Here is a 12,399-nt window from a genome sequence, read left to right on the forward strand (position 1 = left end):
TCAGGAGCTTAAAATGTCACTCTTTGCAACCTTCAGTCATTAATTAGTGTTTGGTGCAAAGAAAGCAGGTACCAGGAGCCCCTTCTGTACCAGACGAAATGACAGCTTCCCAAGAATAAAGCCTCAGCCTTGTATGAGGAAAGGGGTGGAGAGCAGGAAGGAAAGGGGTTAGAACAGCGGTAGAAGCGTTATGTGCTAGGGACCGTTATGTAATGAAATCTGTGCTGGGAAACAGTTTAATTTGCAAAAGGGAGAATCTGTCTTCTTAATTGCTCAACACAAGTGGCCTGAGCCTGTCCTGGGTAAGTTAAACTGTTTCCTGTGCATAGGGCCAACCCCCATCCCACAGAGGCACAAAGGTAGCCTCTATGAGGAAGGAGAGGCATCCACCAATGTGGCAAGAATTGGTCACCTTTCGTCTTGGTGAACTTGTACAGGCATAAAGAGTCCTGGTAGAAGTGAGGATCACCCAGTCTCACAGCTGTCCATTTGCAGAAGTAACAGTATAACTGCCTTGCTAGTCTCTGGAATACAGTTTGAAGTCCCTCTCTCCTGACAAAGAAGCTGGGAGTTTTTCCAGCGTCAAGTCATGACCCAGACAGGAAAGAAGATGCTGGGGACAAAGAACACAGCCATGAGGAGGGTGGTCCCTTTGAACTTCTGGAATACAGGGTTGCCCAGGCCAGCTTGGAAGACGAAGGTGTTGGAGAACAGGAGGAAAAGGATGCTGATGTTGAAGAGAATTGCAGTGTCCTGGATAACGAAAAGCACCACTATGAGAGGAGCCATTCAGAGTAGTTCTGCGAAGGAACAGATCCTAGGACATCAGCAGGAACTGCAGGGAGAACACCAGGCTATAGTCACTGGTCTGGAGCGTCTTCCTTTTGTTCGATTTGGCCCCCAGGGGCACATGTCACAGTTTCCCAGAAAACAGCACCTGGATTTCTCCCCAGCAGTGAGGGAGAAGCACTAGTTCCTCAGAACCGGAGCGGTTTCCCTAGCTCTAAGACAGGGGATTCAAAGACCCCGTCCATCGGTTGTCCCACGGAGGCCATCCTGGCTTCCGCAAACGGGTTTTAAATCCCGGAAGCAGATGGCGGTTGCAGGCTCCTGAGCTGGGCTAGCCTGTGCTTTCCCGCAGTACTCTATAGCCAGCACCGCTTCCTTTCTGGACCCCTGCTTACCTGGGCCTCTTCCCCTCCTTTCTTTACAGTGTTGCCTCTCCCAGCTCCTGAGGCTCCCAGCTGCTGCCCAAGGCCTCCTGCCCACACTGCAGGGCTTTGGTAAGGGCCAGCCCCTGGGAGACACTAACGCCTCTGTGTCAATCCTTGTTTCCATAGGATGGGTGGATGAGGGACAGGCGGAGCTGAGGCACTCCTTGTGGAAGAAATGCCGGTGGACAAAATGGAGTTGGCAGCCAGCACCTTGGTGTGCTAGGAGAGGGCTGCCCCAAAACCCCGTACTTAATTTCCCAGGTTCAGCAACTATTTTTTAGGCTCCTGTCTTCTACATTGCTAACCTATTCCAATTTTCTTGGTTACAGTGTGTGTGTGTGTGTGTGTGTGTGTGTGTGTGTGTGTGTGTGAGAGATTGCATAAGCACGTGCACATTTGTATGCATGTGTGTTAACTTACTGTTTTTCTCCCACCACTCTTAAAATGCAAGCTCCACATCTGTTGGAAATTTCTTCATTTATTTTCTTTTGCTATATCCACAGACTGTAAAAATGCCTGGTATATAGGAAGCACATAGAAAACATGTTGAACGAATGAAAGATGAATACAGATGACTTATTTATATTAGCAATCCGTATCTCAAACATATCCTGACCTACTTATGAGATAGGAAATGTTTGACTTACATAGAATTAAATCTGTGTCTAATCGAAAGACCTATATTTACAAGAAAGCCAGCATAATATTTGCATATTATACTGGGAAATGATACCATTTGACTAAACTATACTGAAAGGTACATATTTTACATCAATCTCAAATGCTAGCTGTTAAGAAAAATTACTAAAATTACAAAGGTTTTGTTAACATTAGAACAGTTACATTATTGAATATGTATGTTGGGATTTTATGAAGACACATGTACCCTACTAGGTAATCCAGACATTCTGAGAAGTTCATTATAAATAAGATCAGGTTTGCAACTTTAGGCATAACATTTTGACATAATGGTCTCTTATCATTTATGGTGTACAGAAACTTTTTGTAGAAGGCACTGAGAAATAGTTCACTTGCAAAATCCATATTTAAAAATAAAGATCCTTTGGACAGATGGATAATGATGTGAAAGCAGTTTGACATATTTAAGGTTCTGAAGTTTGTCCATTACTGCTGATGATAAAGTTGTAGGAAATTTCAATCTTTGCCCAAAAGACTAAGGTCAGCATCTCATTGAAATCTCTTTTTAAAAAGTAAATTAGGTAGTACTCTGTAATCCTTATTCCTGTGTTCAAGGATCATATGAAAGGGTGCTGATAAAGAAGAAACCTTGAACCGCAAGGCTGACTAAACAAAATCGCTAAGCTCTATATTAGTCTCAAGAGAAAAACAATCCAATGAAGTGACAGAGTGTTGCTGACTCAAGAAATCCTTGACTTTCACAGCTGTCTCCAATTTCCTAAATATGATTTTAGGTTCGTGGTTAGCTAACATTATTAACAGTAGAATTCTAGGTTATATATATATAGTATATTCAGAAGCACATGGGAAAGGTTTATAAAATTCTTCCATAAAAAATGTTATGTCACATTCATAAGATATTCACACTCAGCTTTTTTACTATGTAATAGAAGGCATTCATCACCATCCAAGACAGCTATAATTGACTGCGAGATGGTAGACATGCTTGAACATAGCTCTCCTTTTCTCCAAAGTTTAAACGCTACACAGCAAAAATTAAAAATGAGTACATTTTTTAGCAATGACCTAAGGTAGTGTCAAACCTATCCCATTTATCTCATTAGGGTTATTTTCTAGCTAATTGTTGAGTCATGCTAATACATATCCTATAAAGTTTGAAGAGAGGAAAAAAACTAAGTTATTGAATGTATCCTCTGCAGTGCATTTATAAATGTGGCATTTATGAAGTCTCGTCAACCTCTCTACTCACATTTAATATGCTTAGTCTATACATGTAAAAATTGAAGATCAAAAAGCTTAGGCTACCTGTTGAAAGTTACGCACCTAGTAAAGGCCAAAACCAAAATACAAATCTAAGTTGTTCCATTCTCACATTGTTAACCAAAATGTTACAGTGAGAGTTTTATCTTGGTGGTTTTCAATTGTTTCTTTTCAGCAGAATGTCTAAGCTAGTAGCCTTAAAAAGAAGAGAGTGTTTTCCTTTTTATTGATCGTTATGTAAATTATAAGAATAATTGCACGTGGAATATTTAAGGAGACTTTCATTATCAATAGGTGGTTTATATCAGTAAAAATGTCACTGGGTTCAAACAAAAAGTAAAAATCTTATAAACCAAAGAAAATGGGGGAGATGATGACCATGCAGTTTAAGAAGGTAGAAAGCATGTCATTAATGGAATAGGAAAACTGAATCCAGGGGTGCCTGGTGGCTCACTTGGTTAAGAGTCTGCCTTTGGCTCAGGTCATGATCTCAGGGTCATGGGATCAAGCCCCATATCAGGCTCCCTGCTCAGCAAAGAGCCTACTTCTCTCTCTCTACTGCTCCCCTTGCTTGTGCTCTCTAGCTCATACTGTCTCTCAAATAAATGAATAAAATCTTAAAAAAAAAAAAAATGAATCCAGGGTCAGAAATAAAAAATCCAAACAAATAATTTGGAGTATACACAAGAACCTTAGAAATTCATGATATCTGTCACTTTATCTATAAATGAGGTTGAAAATAGCTGACACAGGATATTTATTTGAAATTCTAGTTAAGGTTTCAATTGTGTGTAAAGGTGAGTGAAATGCAACTAAATACAACCTATTTATGAAATACAAGTAAGTTCATATGTGATTAGTAAATAGAGGAATGAGTATCACTTTCAGATCGACTATATGTTGATTTAAGAATTTTCCCGGTGTTTTAATATTTTGTACTAACAAGAACCAGCAGTTGAATGCAACAGAAAGTGTCCCCTGAAAGCAACAGGGTGCTACACATACATGATATAAATCCACTCCACATTTTTTTTGCCAAAGGCTTTGACTTACAAGTCCTGTTGGGTCATCTTCTCTAACCTGCCCATAGTTCAGTACCTGCAGCTCTTCCTTACATCCCCTCTGTTGAGCTCTCTTCGCAGTTTTTTAGGTAAGATCATGTATTTATTACAGTGCTCCACTATTTGATAATCTCCCTTGTTTACCTGTACTAGTATTTTTCCTTGGAATTGTTTTTGGTATTCCAGCTGGAAGTTCCACTGATACTGAATACACTGTTCTGAATTCTGGTGTTTTGTTGTTGTTGTTGTTGTTGTTGTTGTTGTTGTTGTTTTCTCCCAACTGTTCCATTTAGCACCATGTAAAAATTTTTTTAGCAACATATACATTATATATGATAAATAGGTCTAAACTGCTATGGAAAGATTTCCAAGGTACATGTAGAATTTTAAAGAGGATACATCAGGGGCGCCTGCATGGCTCAGTGGGTTAAGCCTCTGCCTTCGGCTCAGGTCATGATCTCAGGGTCCTGCCCTGCATGGGGCTCTCTGCTCAGCGGGAAGCCTGCTTCCCCCCCCCCCTCTGCCTGCCTCTCTGCCTACTTGTGATCTCTCTACCAAATAAATAAAATACTTAAAAAAAAATACGTCGTAGAATGCATAGTGTGATTGCATTGGTATGAATGAGGAAAAAATGAAATCACATATAGATTTGCTCTTGCATCACAGAATATATTTAAAAGGTTTCCAGGTGGATAACACAATGGTAGCTACCTAGGTCTGTATCTCCCGATATTTTCTCCTAAAACAAAAAAAAGAAAAAGAGAATGTACTAAAAATCATGCCTTCAGCTTTCCCAAATTGAAAATGGAGAATGCCCAAACTGTAAAGTTGAAAGTAGGGAAAAGAGAGAAGTCACTAGATTTCTGGTGTATGCTGTATATTAATCCTGCCCTGTGGCAAGGCTCTGTGTTGAAAAGAACAGAGAGAAAGAGGAGGATGAGAAGGAGAAAGCGGTAGAGGAGGAAGAGCCTTGAAGAGAGAACAGAGGAGCTGGTGATGCATCTAAAGTGAATCTAAAACAACTGGCAGTAAAAGTATGACAAGTACAATAGTGAAAATACTTTTTTTTTTTCATTTTTCATTTTTTATTTTTTCAGCATAACAGTATTCATTATTTTTGCACCACACCCAGTGCTCCATGCAATCCGTGCCCTCTACAATACCCACCACCTGGTGCCCCCAACGTGAAAATACTTTTTAAAGTAAAGCTTTCAGAATTATCACAGCATGATTGTCACAGAAGCAACTTAAGTTCTTACAATACGAAGTGGCTGTCTTTGAGACACAGAGCATCTGAGAGAAAAAAAGGAAAAAGAGAGGTACCTCTTGGGGGGAGAAATAATGAAATATAACTAAGATTTTAAACTAGAATCTCAAGTATCTTTTTGAAAATAAATGAAGACTTGAATCTACAAATTAGAGGGCAAATAGGAGAAAATTATCTCAGACTGATTAGTCTTAGAAGTATCCTAGTAAAATATTCAACTTTGAAGAGAGAGATGAAAAAAATAATCGAGTTCTTTAGCAAAAAAAAAAAAAGATCAAATAACTTATAGGGCAAAAAGGAATTATACTGACATTCAATTTTTGCAAAGCAGCATTCAGAGCAAGACCATAATGGAGCAGGATCCACAAAATATCATTTAAAAAAGTGTGAACCAAGAATTTTATATTTAGTTAAACATTCCTTAAATAAAAAGGTTATAGAAAAATTTTAAACATAGATGAATTTAGGGAATTCTTTACTAATGAGACCTCCTTGGGGAAACATCAACAAACGGACAGTTACTGAACATTTAATGTATGCAACTTAAATTTAATGCTGAAAAATGGAGATGAGGATGGACTACTAATGTGCAAAATCCTTAGATAGTGACAGAGTACAACTTTTTTTAATGGAAAGACAAGATAGAAGGAATTTGGATGAGCTCATTGATTCTTTTTAAATTGAGGTATAACATATTAGTCCTTGACACATGTATAGACCAAAGATAGGAAATAAAGGATCCCATTAAAAACCGACAAATCAGGTATTAAAAGTTTGAGTATGGAAACTGGGAACTAAGGGCATTCATGAGTTAGAAGTACAAAGGTAGTAACTAGCACAAAAATACCTTCCAGGATACACTTTTCACTTAAAATGAGATTGTAGTATATAAAGAAGCATGAAATTCAAACATAAAACCTCTAATTATAAAATATTGTTACAGAAATAAAGCCAAAAATATTTGGCAGAAAAATAAATGGGAACAAATGTAGTTTACCTCTTAAAGATACCAAATTTCCTCACAAAACAAGAAGCGATTATGTTATTTTCAAGAGGCAGATGAAGATAAACTGATTTACAAAGAGATTTTTTAAGGAATGTCTAAAGTTATATTAGGCAACTAGAAACCATAAGAAAGTGGGTAGCATTACTATTTATCTGACCAAGAATAACTTAAGTCCACAAGTTAAAACCTCATTTGACAGAGATATTGACAAATCACAGTAATCGGGACAGATTAAAGAAAAAACCTACAGTTATTTTAATGTAGATATTTTCCATAGGATTACAGTTTAACAGTTCAGGCACCATGTATATTTGAGCAAATTAATATATTATGATGAAAGTCAAGGCTCAATTGTTAGAGAATGTAGTTAGACGTAAAGAAAGACAAAAGCTAGAATAAACCCCAGGTGTTGGTTTGAATGGGTAGTATCAATAAGAACTCATTGTTTCCTAGGTCCATCTTCGGAGAGATCTTAGAAGCAGTGATCTTCTTGATGTTGGATTTTTTTTTTTTTAAGATTTTATTTATTTATTTGACACACACAGATCACAAGTAGGCAGAGAGGCAGACAGAGAGAGAGGGGGCAAAGCAGGCTCCCTGCTGAGCAGAGAGCCCGATGCGGGGCTCAATCCCAGGACCCTGAGATCATGACCTGAGCTGAAGGCAGAGGCTTAACCCACTGAGCCACCCAGGCGCCCTTGATGTTGGATTGTAAATCTATTCTTAGTTAAAGGAATCAAGGTTCCTTAAAGAGATGGTTGATTGCATGAGAAGGAGAAAGCAAGGTGAGTTTGGAACATCTTGTGGTGTAAAAAAAAAAAAAAAAAATAGGAAGTGCTCCACAGATAAAGGAGGCATTGCAAACACACAAAACATTATATGAATGAGATAGGTAGTTGCTACATAAAGTTAAACTTCATTCATTTTTCCAGCTGCATCATTCCCATTGTATTAATATACCAAAATGTTTTTATGCATCTCCTTCTCGCTGGACATTTAGGCAGCTACCAGTCCAGATCTATTGAGAACTGTGCTGCTATGAATTTTTTTGTACATGACTGTTAATAAGCATGTGTATACATCTGTGTTGGGTAAATATTTAGAAGAGGGACTGCTAGGTCCTAGGGAAGATATCTGTTAAGCTTTGATAGATACCACCAAACAATTTTCTTAAGGGGTTATCCCACTTTACTTTCCCATCAGCAGTGTGCTGGGTTCCACTTGATATGTATTTTCTCCAAATTCCGTAGTTTTCTTCCTTTCCATGTTAGCCATGCTGATTTTTTGAAAAGCCTGTAAAGAGAGACCCATTATCTCAAAGAAATGATAGTCATGACAATAGACTTCATAGAAGTTACTCTGGAAGTCAGAGGTGGTAGAAAATCTATCCTCAAACAGGTCTCCCAGCTTCTGCCCTTGACTTTGTATCAGCGGCACAACAATCCAAACCCTTTATTCAAAACATTGAGTCAGGTCATGTCCCTCCTTGCCTTAAAATTATCCAGTGGCTTTGCCTCTCATTCTATTGAAAAAGCCCAAATTCTGAATATAGTATAGTAATTATGAACCAGTTATGAATTGGTTCCTTCTTATGCTTCATTCTTATCACTTATTCAGCCCTGGCCACCTACTCTTGATCACACAGCAATCATGTGCCTACTCATGTCCTTTGCTCGGTCTGTTCCTTGGCCTGGAAAATGTTCCCCACAGATGTCTACATGGCTTCCTTGTCAAATATTTCCTCCACATGCTTAAATAGCAACCCTCTTTTCACTTCACAGAGTCTTTCTTGCACAATTCTACTCTTTGATATCTATCCCCATCTAAAATATGGGTTTGTCTTCATCTAATATGATACATAATTTGTGAGTTTTTACACCTCTGTTGTATAAGCACAGCTTTTTTAAAACAGCTATCATGTAAGAAAATCTTGCAAAATCAATAAATTGCTTTTTCTCAGTGGGTTTGCTGCCAGAACATTGGTGTTACAAAAACCACTGCTAAACCTAAATAAAAATGGGAAAGGAAAAGACTCGTACCAACACTGTTGTCATTGGATATGCAGACTCAGGTAAGTCTACCAGTACTGGTTCTCTAATCTATAAATGTGGTGGGATCCACAAAACAACTATCAAAAATTTGAGAAGGAGGCTGCTAAGATGGGAAAGGACTCCAAGAATTCCTGGATCTTGGATAAACTGGAAACTGAATGTAAATGTGCTATCACCATTGATATCTGCCTGTGGAAACTTGAGACCAGCAAGTATTAGGGGACCTTCACTGATGCCCCAGGACACAGAGACGTTATCAAAAGTGTGATTACAGGCAAATCTCACACTGATGGGGCTGTCCTGATTGTTGCTGGTGGTGTTGATAAATCTGAAGCAGGTATCTCCAAAAATACACAGACCCGTGAGCATGCCCTTCTGGCTTACACACTGGGTGTGAAACAACTAATTGTTTGTGTTAACAAAATGGATTTCACTGAGCCACCCGAGAGCCAGAAGAGGTGTGATAAAAATCATTAAGGAAGTCAGCACCTACGTTAAGAAAATTGGCTACATCCTTGGCACAGTAGCATTTGTGCCAGTTTCTGGTTGGAATGGTGACAACATGCCGGAGCCCAGGGCTAACATGCCTTGGTTCAGAGGATGGAGTCACCCGTAAGGATGGCAATGCCAGTGGATCCATTCCGTTGGAAACTCTGAATTATACTTTACTACCAACCCGTCAAGCTGACGAGCACTTGCATCTAGTCCTTTAGGACGTCTGCACGATTGGTGGTATTAGTACTGTTCCGTGGGCGGAGGGGAGACTGGTGTTCTTAAACCTGGTCACCTTTGCTCCAGTTAATGGTACAACTGAAGTAAAGTCTGTTGAAATGCACCATAAAGCTTTGAATGAGGCTCTGCTTGGAGGCAGTGTGGGCTTCAATAGCAAAGGTGCTCTTTGTGGTGATGCGGCTGGTGAGAGCAAAAATGACCCACCAGTGGAAGCAGTGGGATTCATGGCTCATTTGATTATCTTGACCTATCCTGGCCAGATCTGTGCCAGATAAGTCCCTGCACTGGATTGTCACATCATGGCTCACATTGCTGGCAAGTTTGCTGAGGTGAGGGAGAAGATTGTTCATTGTTCTAGAAAAAAAAACTAAAGATGGCCCCACATTCTTGAAATCTGGTGATGCTGCCAGTGTTGAGAGGATTCCTGGCAAGCGTATGTGTGTTGAGAGTTTCTCTGACTATCCTCCTCTGGGTCGTTTTGTTGTTGGTGATGTGAGACAGTTGCTTGCGGGTGTCATGAAAGCGGTGTACAAGAAGGCAGCTGGAGCTGGCAAGGTCACCAGGTCAGTCCAGAAGTTGAAAGGCTACATGAGTATTATCCCCAATTCTTGCCACCCTAGTCTTACTCAGTGGTAGAAGAACAGTCTCAGAACTGTTTATGTCAGTTGACCATTCAACAGTAAAAGACCGGTTATTAATAACAGTGCACTGTAAAACCTTTGGAAAGGAAGGACATTTTGTGGACCATTCGCTCTGTGTGTGTGTGTGTAGCAGTTTTAAGTTACTAGTTTTTAAAATCAGTACTTTTTTTTTTTTAAGATTTTATTTATCTGACAAAGAGAGACACAGCAAGAGAGGGAATACAACCATGGGGAGTGGGAGGGGGAGAAGCAGGCTCCCCTCTGAGCAGAGAGCCCTATGCGGGGCTCAATCCCAGGACCCTGAGATCATGACCTGAGCCAAAGGCAGAGGCTTAATCCACTGAGCCACCCAGGCACCCCTAAAATCAGTACTTTTTAATGGAAACAACCTGACCAAAAATCTGTGACAGATTTTTGAGACCCTTTAGAACAAAAGTGTTATGGGGAAAGGGGGAGAAAAATAAATTAATATAACATAGAAATTTATATTGAAAGTACATTTTTAAGCTTATAGTTACTTGTTTGAAGGAAATAAGTTTGTTTTTTTCTACTGCTTTAAGCATTTCTTTCATTTGGGTTTCAGAGTTTTAATTGTATGTGCCTGCCTATGCTTTGTCTTTATATATATACTACTATGCAGTCATACTCATTTTTGAACTTGTGGATTGGTAAGTTTCATACATTTTGGAAATTTTTCAGTTTGCATTTCTTAAGGTATCCATTCTCTCTATCTTGTCTATTCTGGAATCGTAATTACACACTTTTGAATCTTTCTACCATGTCCACATGTTTCTTTCAGACTTTACTATAATTTTCATCTCTGTTTTCTTTATATTTCTACCTGGCTGTCTTCTGATTATCAGTCTTTGAATTCCCTAATCCTCTCTTCCATTATATCTTCAACTTCTATTTGTAGATACTATATTTTTAATGTTTAGGAGTATTTGCTTTTTTTAAGCAAATAAATGCTAATTCCTTGGTGAAATTATCCATCATTTTAAAAATCTATTTTAATGAAAATAGTAGTCAAAGTACATTTTTCAAAACTCCATGTTCGGAACACTTGTGGCTTTATTGGTTTATCTCTGTTCATCTTGATGTTTGTCACTTGGTCTTATTTCTTCCTAGGATGGTTTTTTTTTTTTTTTTTAAAGATTTTATTTATTTATTTGACAGAGATCACAAGTAGGCAGAGATGCAGGCAGAAAGAGAGGAGGAGGCAGGTTCCCTGCTGAGCAGAGAGCCCGATGTGGGGCTCGATCCCAGGACCCTGGGACCATGACCTGAGCCGAAGGCAGAGGCTTTAACCCACTGAGCCACCCAGGCGCCCCCTTGGATGGTTTTTATTGAATGCAGCATACATGAACAATAGCAAAGGCTTGAGATGTTGTTTGGTTTCTCCACACTTCATTTAACTTTCTTTCTATAGGCAAATGGAGTAGAGTCAGATCCTCTTACTCCAGCTCAGGTTTGTCTACCTGTTTTTTTCCTTCTAGAGTTTACCTCTTTCACAGTCTCCCATGAAAGCCTGAATTTTAAACTTAATCTCTCATTCTTGTCAGCTGTGAAAACAATTTTTGTCTTCACTGTGTATATTCTGGAAACCCTGGTTAGTGCTACAGCCTCTTTAGTGTCTTTAGTGTCTGCTTTAACAGTCTCAGCATCTCCTCCAATGCAAGGAGTATTTATTTCAAGGTGAGATTATGTGAGGGCTTTGCTGCTCATTTAATTTTATTTACAAGATCGTGACATTCCTTAAATCCCAGCTGCCTTTGGTTTTTGTTTGTTTTTTTGATTTTTTGATAGATTTAAACATCTTAAAAAAAAAAAACAGTTTACTTGTTTTAGTTTCTACAAGAAGAGTTAGCCTAATACAGCTTCTATCATTCTACCTAAATGTGAAATTTCTCTAGAAATATATTTGGGATTAAAATTTGTAACTATTTCACATGAGAGCCAGTTGTGTTGGCTGAGGTCTCAGAAAAGAAAAAAAAAATCCTCTCATTTTTAGACCAATACATATTGAACTCTACCACCTTTCTTTCAAGTCAGGCTTTTAATTTTTCTGTCAGAGAATCTATTGATAACTTTGAATCGTCATGATGATTTCTTGTTGTACCATGGTGGTCCGTGGAAATCTATTTATATCTACAAATGAAGAGAGAGAGAGAGTTGGGAGAGATTTTTTTTATCGTGAAAGCCATTGAATCTTCCTGATAACAAAACAATAACAATAATTCTCTGTATTAAGCAAAAAGAGAAGTAAGCAATACTGGCTACATAATTTGTCATATTTTGACAGAATGTAACATGAAAATACAGAGCCCTATTTAAAAATGAAGAATTTCAAGCCACCTAAAGCAGAACATTGAGTAGATTTTAGAATAACAACTGTTCCTTCTTTATTTCTAAGGTTAATAAACAGGTTAGGGTAGAAGTAACTCTAAAAATTCCCCTCATTGTAATGTTCCAAGTATTTCTGTAATGATGAGTTGTTCAGTGTCCAA

The 12,399-nt window shown here is 38.6% G+C and overlaps 1 pseudogene; it reads right to left on the minus strand.

The window, feature by feature from the left end:
• Positions 1-236: 236 nt before the first annotated feature.
• Positions 237-9,159, minus strand: LOC125080483 (transmembrane protein 138-like; annotated as a pseudogene).
• Positions 9,160-12,399: the final 3,240 nt, after the last annotated feature.

This window comes from Lutra lutra, chromosome 11 (assembly GCF_902655055.1).
Source record: "Lutra lutra chromosome 11, mLutLut1.2, whole genome shotgun sequence".
Lineage (NCBI taxonomy): Eukaryota > Metazoa > Chordata > Mammalia > Carnivora > Mustelidae > Lutra > Lutra lutra.